Below are 13,911 nucleotides of genomic sequence, written 5' to 3' on the forward strand. Positions count from 1 at the left end.
CTGGGTGGCGCCTGAGGCAGGACATGGAGCCTCTCCTTTTCCAAACCTGAGTCCGGCTCCTCTGGCCCCGCTTCTCCCCAGGCCTCACCCACGGGCCCTGTCTTCTGTCTGCTGGTCTGGCTGTAGCAAGGATCCTGCTAAGTCCCTTTAGAAAGGATCTCTTACCCTTGCTATCTGATCGCCTTGTCCTGCCTTCAGCAAGAATCCCACTAAGTTGGTTTAGCAAGAAGCCCTGCCCTTGATGTTTCCTCTTCTATCCAACGACCCGCCCCGTCATTGACTATAAATCCCCAGCTGTCTTTGCTGTGTTCAGAGTTGAGGCTGGCCTCTCCTTCACTGAGACAGTCTTGACACCTACAGTCCTAAATAAAGTCTCCTGTACTATTTTCACAAGTGTCAGAATAACTTTTTTTTTTTTTGGCTGTGCCACACGGCTTGCAGGATCTCAGTTCCCTGACCACGGATTGAACCCAGGACCACAGCAGTGAAAGCCTGGAATCCTAACCACTAGGCCACCAGGGAACTCCCCAGAATAACTTTTTTTTTTTTTAAACAGGCAAAACATCCCACCACTTGAAACCATCTGAGTGAAAGAGTATTATTAATATAATGCAATATATTAAAAACCCATATATTTAAAAACCAATATTCAAAGTAAGAGGGCTCCGAGAGCATTCCAGAACATGCCTTCTTTCTCTGCTCTCCCAGGTGGTCTTGTTCACGCCTACAGAATTCAGAGGTGATTCTCAGCCATTCTCCCCATGTCATCCCAACATAAGTCCCATCACTTCCAACTGGACCAACTGTTCTCCCCAACTCCCCCCACTGCCCCCTTTTCTCTCCAGCCCACCAACGCCACCAGTCACTGCCCCACTGAAAACTCCCCCGTGCCATTCAGAATAGTGGATACGTTCCAGACTTCCTAAACACATCCTATGTTCCAGAACCTTCCGGCCTTTCCATCTTTGCTCTTGACATCCTGACATCCCGGAACATCCCCAGTGCCAGCTCACACCCACCACCTGCATGTCTGAGCTTGACTCCTCTGACCTCAGGCTTGCGCTGAGATGTGCTGTGGCTGCCTTACCTTCCCTAAGGGGGCGGGAGAATCACCAGCCAGGAAAACGTTTCATTTCTTTGCCACCCACAGCGCCTAGCCCGATGAATCAGACGTGGTGGGTAGTCAGTAAATGCTCATTAAGCAACTGAACAAACGTCACCACTGAATTCAGCAGGACAGAAAACACGGACGGAAAATCTGAGAAGATTTGTTTTCTAGAAGGACATTTCATCCCTGCTTGCCAGGCCTGACGCATTTAAATCATTCAAAGCGAGCAAGCGCCCTCTTGTGGCCACAGGATGACAGTACACCACAGAAAAGAGTTCAATTACGGAGTTCTGAGATTTCCCACCTGGGGGTTTCTTCCTCCTGACCATAGGCAGGGGCGCAAAGAAACCATTCCCGTGAGGAACCCAAGGTCAACGCAAGTGGCTCAGCAGCTCACTCGGAGAATTTAGCTCCTCCTCACGCCAGCCAGGTAACAGGAACTGTGGCTACATCAGGGAATTTGATCCCTCCCGCTTGAAAAGCCCACCAACTAATTGCAACGTGGGGACCTTGATTGGATCGTGGTTAAAACAAACCAGCAGGGACTTCCCTGGTGGTCCAGTGGTTAAGACCTCGCCTTCCAATGCAGGGGGCGCAGGTTCCATCCCTGGTAGGGGAGCTAAGATCACATATGCCTCGGGGCCAAAAAACCAAAACATAAAACAGAAGCAATATTGTAACAAATTCAATAAAGACTTTAAAAATCATCCACATCAAAAAATAAATAAATAAAATAAAACAAACCAGCAGTAAGAGGCATTTGGGAGAATCAGCAACAACAAAAACCTGGTCCGCAAATGTACGCAAATGTTTGCTTTATTCATTAGCGACGGAAAAAAGAAACAGCCCAAGGGTCCACCAACGAATAACGGTGGTATATCCATATAATGGGATAATCCACAGCAATAAGAAGGAGGAAGCTATTGAGACACACACAGCGTGGATGAGTATTAAACATCGTGCTGCATTAAGAAGGCTCACACAAGAGTACATTCTATTTAACTGAAGTTCCAGAAGAGGCAATGGTAGGAAAAACTGGAACAGGGGTTGCCTGTGGTTGGGGGGGTTTGACTGGGGCCTGGGGGAACTTTCTGGGGTGATGATGATGATCTGTAACTTGACAGGGGTTTGGGTTACACAGATGTATGCCTTTGTCTTAACTCATCGAATGTTACACTTAAAATGGGTGTCTATCATTATATATGTAAATTTTACCCCAAGAGGAAAAAAACGACAACGAAAAGATGCTAAATCTTACAAATGATGCCCATGCTGAAGTGTCTGGGGAGAAGAATACTGAGATCCGCATCTTGCTTTGAAATGCACTGAAAAACTAAGATGGATTAATGGACGAACAGAAGGATGGCTAGATGGATAGGTACGTGATCAAGCAAACGGCAAAATGTTAATTGCAGGACTAGTGGTGGTGGATACGTATATAGATGTTCACTGTAAAATTCTTTCCACTTGTCTGATGTTTGAAAAAAATATGATAAAATCTTGGGTGGAAAAATATTGGGGGATATTTGAATATAGACTGAGCAGATGACTGAATAAATTCTGTTCATCTTTATGTATGATGGTGCTGCTGTGGTTAATAAGAAAATGTCCTTATTTTCAGAGATGCATATTCAAGTATTTAGAGTGAAGTGTCATAATGTCTGAAACACACGTTAAAATACTCCGGGGTAAAAAATGAAGCTAAAATTGCAAACTGTTAAAAATTGTTATATCCGTGTGATGGATGTAGGGGTGTCAATTATTCCATTTTCCTTCTTCGAAGTGTTTCACGGTAAAAAGGAGACACGCTCTCTCAAGGAGCTTGAACTCCAACAGTGAGTGAAAGTTCTGCCCCTTTTCCCTTGTCTGCTCGCATTGTTATATTTTTCCTTTTAAAAATTAAGTCCATGATGAGGATGAAGAAAGTCTGTTGATAATGTGTAATCTGGTGATGAGCATCTCATCAGAAGGGAAGTGTAAAGAGAATGAGTGAATGATAAGATAAAAGACAAAGTTAACAAGGAAGCGAGTAATGCAAAGGGAGAGGACAGGTGCCTGTGAGAAGGAGGGACTTTACCTGTTCCCATAATTCTAGACAGAATATTTGCAAACATGCCCCGCCCCCCAGGCTTCCTGTCTTGGTCACTGTCATTCCCCGGTATCTACCTCCAAAGTCAAGACCGAGATGCTGCTCGCCACGTTCCATCAGCCACCAAGTCCAGGGTCTTCTGCCTCCTACATCTCTCTCTCCAGTTAACCTTGTGCCCCTCAATGACCTCGTCTGTAAAATGGGCACGATGACACGCTTCCTGAGTTGTTGTCAGGATCGAATACTATAGCATAGTGTGTCTGCTGCGGCCAGAATACACAACTGTGTGTTTCTTTATTTCCCTTGCGCACACCTCCCTGGCACTTAAAGGCCTCTCCCAAGCTCTCTAAATATATCACCCAGATGCTTCAACTTCCAGCAATAACGTCTTACTTACAGTTTCCCAAATGCACGTCGTAACTTCATGCTCCAGGTCGTCATGTAAATCAGCAGCTCTCAAAGTGTGGTCAACAGGTCCCCATGGTCCCAGCATCAGCATCCCCTGGGAACTTGATAGAGACAAAAATTCTCAGGTGCCACCCCACACCCACGGAATAAGAAAATCGGGGTGGGGCTCAGTGATCTCTTTTCACGAGTCCTCCAGGTAATTCTGAAGGATGATGCATTGTGAGAACCATTGGGGTATTACATCTCCTCTGCTTGGAGTATGCTTTCTCATTGTACCTGTCAAACTCCTATGCGTCCCTTAAAGCCCTCCTGTAGGAAGCCTCTCCTGGATCCATAGCCCTAGATAAGGTTATTCATGCTTACCTCTGCACTAATGCTGTACCTTGATCCTACTTCTTCTGTAGGTGTTCTATGACCCCATGCTATAGTTATTTGTTTGGAAGTCTTTCTCTCCAACTAGGCTAAACAAAGGTAGTAAGGAGCATGTTTGATATCATCCCCTCTATTTTCAGCCCTTAGCAAGTAAGTGCCTTTCACTCAAGGAAAGTTCACCTGCTTGAGCTGCCTGGTGGCCCAGCTAGCTGTCCAGGTGAAGGAGGGAACTCCTTAACTGATAGAGCAGCGGTTTGAGATTCAGGATAGCTGGTGGAGGTGTTTGCTTTGAGTGTACTTTTATTTTATTTGAAAATCATATATATCCATCCTTCAATTTCATTTATAGGAAGAGTTGAATACTGGCAATGTTGTAACACCTTTAAATTTCTTAAATGCATTTTCTGATTATCCTTAAGCTGCAATGATTTTCCTCCAAAGATGGTAGCACTTTGCTTTCAATTCAATCCAACAAATAACATGATGTGTGATGTGTGCACCCAGATGGTGGAAAAGACTGGCTGACATGCCTTTTGCAGGAGGTGCTGCTATTTACCAGAAGCGAGTCCTTGGCCAGGTTAAACCCTCTAGTAGTGGTAATGACAGCCAATATTTACTGAATGCTCCATCTCTGCAAGGCCCTGTATTCATCTCCCTTCAGCTTTACAAGAGCCATGTGCAGTAGGTACACATCCTATTCCCATCGTACAGATGAGGAATCTGAGACACAAAGAGGTCAAGCAACTTGCTCAACATCACAAAGCTAGGAAATAGGGGACCAGGATCAAAGCCAGGAAAAGTGCCTTCACAATCCACTCCCACTGTGATGGGTTTTTGTGTTTTTTTTTCTGACTTGGCATTCTAAATATTCCTCCAAGATGCCTTTCCTTTTTCTGGTTGCTTTTTTTTTCACTGTGTTTAAATATACATCATGTTTGCCATTTTAGCCATTTTTAAGTGTATGGCTCAGTGGCATTAAGTACATTCACACTGTTGTGCGACCACCATCCGTCTCCAGAACTTTTTCATCTTCCCCAAAACAAACTGTCCCCATTAAACACTAACCCCCCCATTCCTCCTTCCCTAGCCCCTGGCACCCACCCTTCTACATTCTGTCTATGAATCTGACTACCTCAGGTATCTCATATAAGTGGAATCACACAATATTTGTACGATACTCAACCATGTTGAAGCCTGCATTGGAATTTCCTTCCTTTTTAAAGCTAGTAGCCCACTGTATGGATAAACCCCATTTTGCTTATTTGTTCATCCATCAATGGACACTTGGGTTGTTTCCACCCTTTGGCTATTATGAATGATGCTGCTATGAACATGGGTGTACAAATATCTGTTGGCGTCCCTCCTTTCAAATCTTCTGGGTATGTACCCAGAAGTGGGATTGCTAGATAGTGTGGTGATTCCAGGAGGCCTGGTTTCTTGCTTAGCTTTGCCCCCTCACTTTTGCAGGTCACTGAACACTCTTTCCAGCGTCCCATGCATAAAATGAAGACGGAATATCTTTTTCCCTTTGAATTACTAGGACCATGACAATGATAAGTACATTAAGACAGAGATATCAGCTTCTAAACTGTAAAGGTGGTTTATGAGTTCCATATATTGTTGACTGGAGGGGGAGAAAAGGAGGCAAAGAAGGAATTTTTTTGGTTTGTTTTTTTGCGGTACACAGGCCTCTCACTGTTGTGGCCTCTCCCGTTGCGGAGCACAGGCTCTGGACGCGCAGGCCCAGCGGCCATGGCTCACGGGCCCAGCCGCTCCGCGGCATGTGGGATCTTCCCGGACCGGGGCACGAACCCATGTCCCCTGCATCGGCAGGCGGACTCTCGACCACTGCGCCACCAGGGAAGCCCAAGAAGGAATATTTTTTAACCACCCATAACCTCAAAAGCTTTTCTGTTCTCTAAGCTAAAATCTGCCCTCCTGGGCTGCTGCGCCATCTAACCAACTTTTTAGCATTCTTATATTTTTAGCAGAACTTTCTTTGGTCAGATAATGGTCACTGATGAGCCCTACAGGAAAATGAAAAGGGAAGATAATGTTAATCTGCTGACACACATGCTTGGGATTTTTAGAGCCAAAAGAAATGCTTTATCAATAGGCTGTCTTATCAGAGATGATTCCTGGCATGCTTCACCAAGCAGTTGTTTAAGAGTTTTTTTAAAACATTGTCATTTGTGGTATGATTTACATGCAATGATCTGAGCCCTTGGAAGGAAACACACTTTTTCAAGCCACAGCACAAGTGAAGTAATGGTTTGTAACTCAATGATGTATACGCTAGACTATCAATTTTCATTTTATATTATCTCAGATAAATTGCCTGATGAAATCACATAGTGCTTCTATTTTTTATAGAATACTACCTCTTGTAAACGCATGCACACACGCACACACACAGTCTTCTTAGCATTATTAATTGTATCTTTCAGTCTTTTAAATCAGTGATCACTGAAGGACGAGCCTAGATATAATTAACAGAACTTAGAAAGAATTCACTAAACATATGAAACAAAGTAAATGGATTTGGGGCATGAGGTTCAACATTTAAATTGGATAAGAAAGGCGTAAGTCAGAGAGAGAATGGGTTAGAACTTGGGACCATGAAGTTATACATTAATAGTGGTTGCTATCTTTTTAAAAAGTAATTCAGAGAACAAGTGGAGGATGGCAGTTTTTGGGTCTCCCCTCCCAGGGGTAAAAATGTTTAGAAAGCTGCATGGAAATTGGGGACCCGGATGGATAATCACAAGGAACCTGTTATCCCAGCTCCTGACCCACCCCTTTTGACCACCAGAGGGGGCCATCTGTGCATTTCAAGCCACATCACTGCTTCATTTTCCAAAGCGAAATGACTCCATTTTAACTTGGTGGACCCCAAGTAATCAGGGACTCAATTTTTGGCCTCTCTAGTCATGCAGCATAGAACTGTCAGGTTTTTAATGCTCAGCAGCTCTTATTTCTTTACGTAAAATAACTTTGGCATTTGACTCTGCCATGTTAATAAAATGTATCTCAGCAGGTTTATTTTATTAATTTTGTCCTAAAATGTATCAACTCTAGAAATAGGTGAGGGAGATTAAGAGGTACAAACTTCCACTTACAAAATAAATGAGTCCTCCGGGATGAAATGTACAGCATGGAGAATACAGCTGAAATTGTAATAGCTGTGTACGGTGACAGATGGTAACTAGACTTACCCTGGTGATCATTTTGTAATGTAAAGAAACATCAAATCATTATGTTGTACATGTAGAACTAACATAGTGTTGCAGGTCCATTATACTTCAATAATAAATAAATAGATGTATCAACTCTAATAAAGGCAATAGCAACACTATTTCCAGTAAAAAGTAAATAACAAAGCAAATTGTTCTTCGGTCTTAGAGGTTTGTTTGTTTTGAAAAAGGAAAATGAACATCTCTTACTATTTTTTGGTCTTAAAAAATACCCCAAACTATCCAGAGAACATAAGTTCTTCAGTGTATGATTAATATTCAACTATCCATGAGTGAATCAGCAACTTCTAGATGACTATTCTTTACACAGAAAAAAAAAAAATGAACCCCAGGTTGGCTTTTTCCATCAAATGATTGGCTCTTTCCCAGTCACCTACATAACTTGCGTTTGCTCAAGGAATGTCAGCTAATTTGATTATATTATTCAAAACTAAATCATGAAGGCAAATGAAATATAATTAATTCGAAAGCAAGATATCTATTTTATTATTCCATATTCACGGGGGTTATCCGAGTGATTGCTTCACCCCATCAGTCTGCATACTAAACTTGTGTCAATACTCAGAGGCAGTTATCAGAGGGGCCTGAGGACTTTGGGGGACTTGCACGCTCTTCTGTGCATGTCCTCTGAGAGTGTGAGAAAAAGAAGAGAGAAGAGAGCCCAGGGGATGCCACAGAGCTGATGAGGATCACAAGCCATTTCGCTGCAGGGGCCCCTGATGAGAGCAGCCTCTCGAGCCTCCAAGGATACCCTACGCTGGGCACGTGAGGTTGACAACAATCTATGTGTCCCAGGCATCTCGAAACCCAAGGATCTCTTGAGGATCTTGATTAGCACTTCCGCTGAGATGGAAACTCTTAATGCTGGAAAGAGTTATTCACACTCGGCCTGAGTTAGGTCAGCACCTTGGCCGACGTGAGATCAGATCACGGGGGGAAATCGGGAAAAGACCTGAGAATACCGACTGGCAAATGCCCTGATGCGTGATTGAAGGCTGGAGTTCACGGGCTCTGGTTTCTGGTCCTTGCTCTCCTCAGAATGACTGTTCTGTAAGTACTATTTTTGTTTATTCACATGGGGCAGAAATTTCCGTTGGGCTGGTCTCACCTGATACGGTCGATAACTCAGTCTCTGCAGGTGCATGGTCTGGACGGCCCTTGGACCTGGTCAGGAGGGGCCCCATGCTTCAGAGGGTCCCCCTCAGACCCTCTCGGGGGCCACGGGGATGTGCCCACCTGGAGCCTTGCCTCTACACCATGCTCCAAATACACACACACACACACACACACACACACCCCGGATGTTCCTTCCCAAACAGCCCAGGCCTGCTCTCAGGGTCTACGTGAGCCTTTCTTCCTGTGCACCCCACTCCTAGCGAGCTGCTGCTAGAGATACCCCAGCCCAAGGACCCACAAGGGGGCAGCTCCGGGGTGGAGGTAGGGGATGGACAGCACTTGGACCGTGTGGGCTGGGGTGTCCACCCTCCTGGACCACCACGGACAGCATGGAACCCTAAGCCTGAGCGGGCTTCAGTAGGAGAAGAGAATATATTTTAGTGAACGCTTCGTTAGCTTGATTTCTAACTTTTAAAGCAGCAGACACATGGGGTGTGGGCCCCCACTTGTACTCTTGCTCCAAGCACCAAACAAATTAGGGGCTGCATTAGCCAGGGCTCTCCAGAGAAACAGAGCCAATGGAATAGAGAGAGATGTAGAGAAAGAGACTTTTTACAGGGATAGGCTCAGGGGATTAGGAAGGCTGCAAAGTCCCGTGATCTGCCATCTGCAAGCTGGACACCCGCGAGAGCTGGTTCCAGTCTGACTCCACAGGCCCGAGAACCAGGAGCACTGGAGCTTCATTTGCCGGGTGTCTCTGTATTCTGCCCAATGCCACTGCCACCGCCATTGCTTCCAGGCACAGCCAGGGGTGCCAGACCCTGCACTGGCTCAGCCCAGCTCTGATGGCACTGCCCTGCACTGCCATCAGATGGCACTGTCTGCAAGATCCAAACACCCCCGGGGACCGCTGCCCCTTGGACACAGTGGGCACCCACTCTGTGCCAGGCACTGAGCTGAGGCCTGGACCGTCCTATGAGGGACAGATTCTCAGTCATTCGTTCTGTTTTACAGACGAGACTGAGGCTTGGAGGTGAATAAACTTGTTGGAGGTCACACTTAGACACGGTGGAGGGGCCCTGAATCCAGGGAGCCCAACCTCTGTGGTGTTTGGGTACCACCGCCCTCTGGCCCCGCTGATTCTTCTCACTTATGTAGCTCTGAGCACAGCACAGGTGGTATTTTGTTGGTAAGTGACTAGACCCAGGAGAACCCTGCAGTGTGAGCAGCATCAACTGAGCATCTACAGGGCGCATAAAGCCTAGTACCTGCCTCCTAGGATTTCCGCCTCATCCCCCTTTGAATAATTCCAAAACGCTAAGACTTAGAGAATCCCGGAAAACCCAGACCCCCCGCCAAGAGCTGTACCCCAGCGGGCTCTGCAGCCTACGGCGCTCTCTGGGTCCCGTCACCTCAGGGCAGCGCTGGGACGAGAGCTGACCTTGGCGTAGATGGTTGGCCCCAAGTCGGTCCGGTTCCATGTGTCTACCCTGGGGAAAGGGGTCCACGTGGTCCGGGGTGGCCCTGGCCTTGGTTCCTGAGCACCCCCCCCCCGTCTTTTCCCAAGGTGCAGGTGCCCAGAAGCCCTGGATCCGATCGTTCGTGGGAACCCAGGCCCGCCTTCCGTCTCCCCGCTCCCTGGGGAGCATGTCACCAGGGCGTGCAACCTCTCTTTGCTGTAGAAACCAGCACGGCCGTTCTGCTCCCTGGGCAGCCCAGAGGGCCCCCCACCCACCCCAGTGAGGGTCTCCTGCACTCCCCCTATGACACCCCTTCCCTGAACGCCAGAGCCCCTTCCCATCCTTCCTTCCGGCAGGTGTGCCAGGCTTGGCAAATGAACGAAATACACGGCACTCGGCTGGATGCGAACTTCAGATTGACACTGAATAAACGATGAATAGGTTTTAGCATCAGTAGGTCAAGTATCTGAAATTCAAATGGGACGGGGCATCCTGCACTTTATCAGGCCACCTTACCTAAGGGTGGCTCCCCAGGACCCAGGGGCCCCACCCCCTCTGCCGGCCCCAGCTGCCTGGGGACCTAAGGGTGCTACATGTTGTGTTATCCTTATTTTTCAAAATGACTCAGCACAATGAGGTGCGAGGAAAAGAACATATAATGGTCTTGATACAGATCAGGCATGTAAGTCCAAAGGCTTGGTTTACTTTTACTATTTCTTATCTCATAGATGAATTTAAGTCTATGAAAATTGTTACTCATTTTGGTCTCATTCGAGATGTGTTACATGATACCATCACTGACATTCATCTCGAAACAGTTTTACTGGTCTTGATTTCCTCTTTAGCCGTCAACTTGAGGGAAAGGGGATGCTTTGCTTGTTCTTTAAATCTCCAAGTGGATAGGATTTTTGTCTCTTTCTCAGCAACTTTGATGTGTATGATGTTATAGTCAGAGAACGTGGCCTGTGGGACTTATGCATTTTGGAATCTGGTGAGATTTTCTTTCTGGCATGAAACATGGTCAGTTTTTATGAATGCTCCAAGAGGGTTTGTTGGCACAGAGTTCATAGACAGCTGACAGATCAAGTTTGTTAACAGTGCTGGTTGATTTTTCTTTGTCTAGTTGATTTGCAGATTTCTGAGACAGGAGGATTAACATATTCTGTTGTGGTTGGGAATTAATTTCTCATTGTACCTCTAAAAACATAAACTGTATCTTTCAAAGCTATGTTTTTAGCCAAATAAATGTACACAACCATTTACCTTGACAAATTATTCCTCCGATAAACTGATGCTCTTTACCTTGCATTCTGTTTTCATTGGCAAGGCTGCCACCACTGGCTTTCTTTCTGTTAGCATTTTCCTGGTGTGTTTTTCCATTCCCTTATTTTCAAGCTTGTGTGTCACCTCTGTATTGTAGGTGGTCTCTTGTAATCAACGTGTACACATATTTGTGGTGAAGTTTTTCAACTTGAAAATGTCCGTAAACAGCAGAATTTAACCCATTCACGTTTACTATGATGAATGCTATGTTTACATTCACTCCTGCCATCTTATACTTTTTAATTTCTTTTCCTGATGTTTACTGGATCGAGTGAGCCGTCTTTGCATGCAATACGTAGAGAATTCATTCCTCTCCAAACATGACCTGTTGTCCACAGTGACACTGTGTGGCCTGCTGGTCATCAGCCGAAATCTCCAGCTCCTTCCCCACAGGACATGAGAGGCAGGACTTACCCTCTGGACTAAGTCCCTGTGGGTATTGAGTTTATCTCAGAAAGGGAGAAGGGCGGGGAGCATGCGGGGGCAGAGGAATTCCAGGGTAAAAAGGATATTTTGGGGACAGACAGGATGAAGGCTCAAGGTGATTGATCTAACCATTAATAAGGAGATATCTCCTTAATTCTGTAGGCCAAGCAAGTCAAGTGGACACAGAAATTAAACACACAAGGACACGACACCAAGTGATGTGAATAGGTTTATTTGAGAATCTAAACACAACCCACACAGGCACTGGGGACCTTGCTCCAGTTTTACAGCAAGAATTGCCTTCCCTGCAACCGCGAGCCAGACTCAGTTGTGGCTCCAGCACCTTCCATGCATGGAGCCGACTCTTCCCACTTCCAGCCAGTCCCTCTGAAGGACCCAGCTGTTCTCACCCACACAAACTCTCTCACATTGCTCACAGGACTTTTCTCTTGAGCACATTATACTGTAACGCGGCTCTGCACTGAGCCCAGTGAAACAGCACACGCACACGCAGCTTTCATGTTATGCCAACAGCCTCTTCTTTCTTCACAACACAGCACAAGGTTACTTTTTTTCCATGCATTACACCATTGCTCTCTGTCCCAGTGACCCACCACTGTTCTGACCTCTTAGGTGCCCCTTTGCCCAAGGTCCCTGCACGATGAATAATCGTGTGGCTCAATCAGTGTTCTTTATCCATTAGAGTCCCAAATTAAATAGGAAAGCCCGCCTTCCTAGAAAAACGTCTATACCCACAGATACACAAAACGCTGCATACACTTTAAGAAGGTTCTGGACCTCTCTGAAAACCATCTACAGACGCTAGGTTTAAAAGCTCTCCAAACATGGCACTCCTACCATAATTCATGATGCTGAGAAGATCTGGGCCAGGGCCAGCTTTACAAAGGAGGAGGGGGAGTCTGAGTGAACCCATTTTCAGAAGTGGCATCGAGGGAGCAGAACTGGCAGGGTTCACACAAAACAGGCTATAAAATGTATAAATTCACCTGAAAATCAGTAAGAGCAACTTACATATGCTATTATTTTACTTTAAAAATGTATTTTATTTGCATATACCTACATCTGAACAATAAAAGCACTTTGGTTTAACCGTCACCTTCCACCGAGACCTCCGCTGACACGTTTAACAAACACAAGGCCCTGGAATCTCTGGAATTGCTCGTGTGCCTCTTAATATTTTAAAATATAACATGAGAATGATTTTTTTTTAATGTTTTCATGTCCATCTGACCTCAGAATTACTCTACCTTATGCACACCAGGAGTGGGAACCAAGGGGTAACACACGGAGGCCTCCCTGCCCGTAGGGTTTGGGGGACCCCGGCCTGTGGGAGCCGGAAGCTCTCCCAGAATTTCTGCGCGGTCCTCTGGGCGTACGTCTCGGGGCCACCCTCTCCGGGCCCCAGTGTCTCTCAAAGTGTTGTCCTTACATGTTCTGCCCACTTCAGTGTGGACACAGCACCTGGCCCTTCCACCAGTTTCCGTAAGAAAGCCACTCAGACCCAGCAGCCCAAGCCTTTTGGGAGGGATTCTGTGGTCACAAGGGCTCCTACAGGAAAGTGTGCAACCTGACACCATTCTGCTCCGCTGGGTCCCTCTCTTCGACTCCCTTTCCAAGTCTGCTCTGTATTTTCTTGTCTCAGACTATCCCAGGAGACTGCAGTTCTTCGCTTTCTCACCACGTGGAACAATTCAGCCCTCTCCAGGTCCCACCCCAAACTGAGATGTCCAAACCCCCCACGGGGCTCAGGAGAACCAAAGAACTCCAAATAACACGATTCATCTTCCTTAATAGGCACCTGGGATTGATAATAATTTTTCTGTTGCATTACTAAAGGCTAGGCACTTTGTATGTGTTTCCTTAGTTTTCTCAAGTATCTCACAGGTTAGGTATTTTCAAAACCATCTTACAGATGAGAAGCCTGAGATTCAGAGAAGTGAAGAGACTGAGGTCACAGAGTACGCGCTGAATCACCTCCATGTTTCCTCTCTTTCTCTCAATCCACGTACCAACTCGGCAGTGCTACTGACATTTGCCTCCTGCCCTGTAATGGTATCAACCTCTTTCTCATCTCTTCCTCGGGGTGTGATTTTACCACTGAGTACTTTTTCCATCTGCTGATACTTGCTTTCACCTATTATTTTCAAATTCCTGAGGCTAACAGCAGGTTGCACAGAAAGACTCGCTTAATAATTTTAAATCAGGGGCGGATAACTGAACCAAGAGGTGGAAGGCCCCTTGGAAGGCATCATGTCCAAGCCTCACGCAACACCAAAGACACACCCACAGCTTCCTCCAGATGGCCCGCGACTGGCCTGGGTACCCACCTTCTCT

This window comes from Mesoplodon mirus (genome assembly GCF_964341445.2).
Source record: "Mesoplodon mirus genome assembly, chromosome: 13".
In the NCBI taxonomy this organism is placed as follows: Eukaryota; Metazoa; Chordata; class Mammalia; order Artiodactyla; family Ziphiidae; genus Mesoplodon; species Mesoplodon mirus.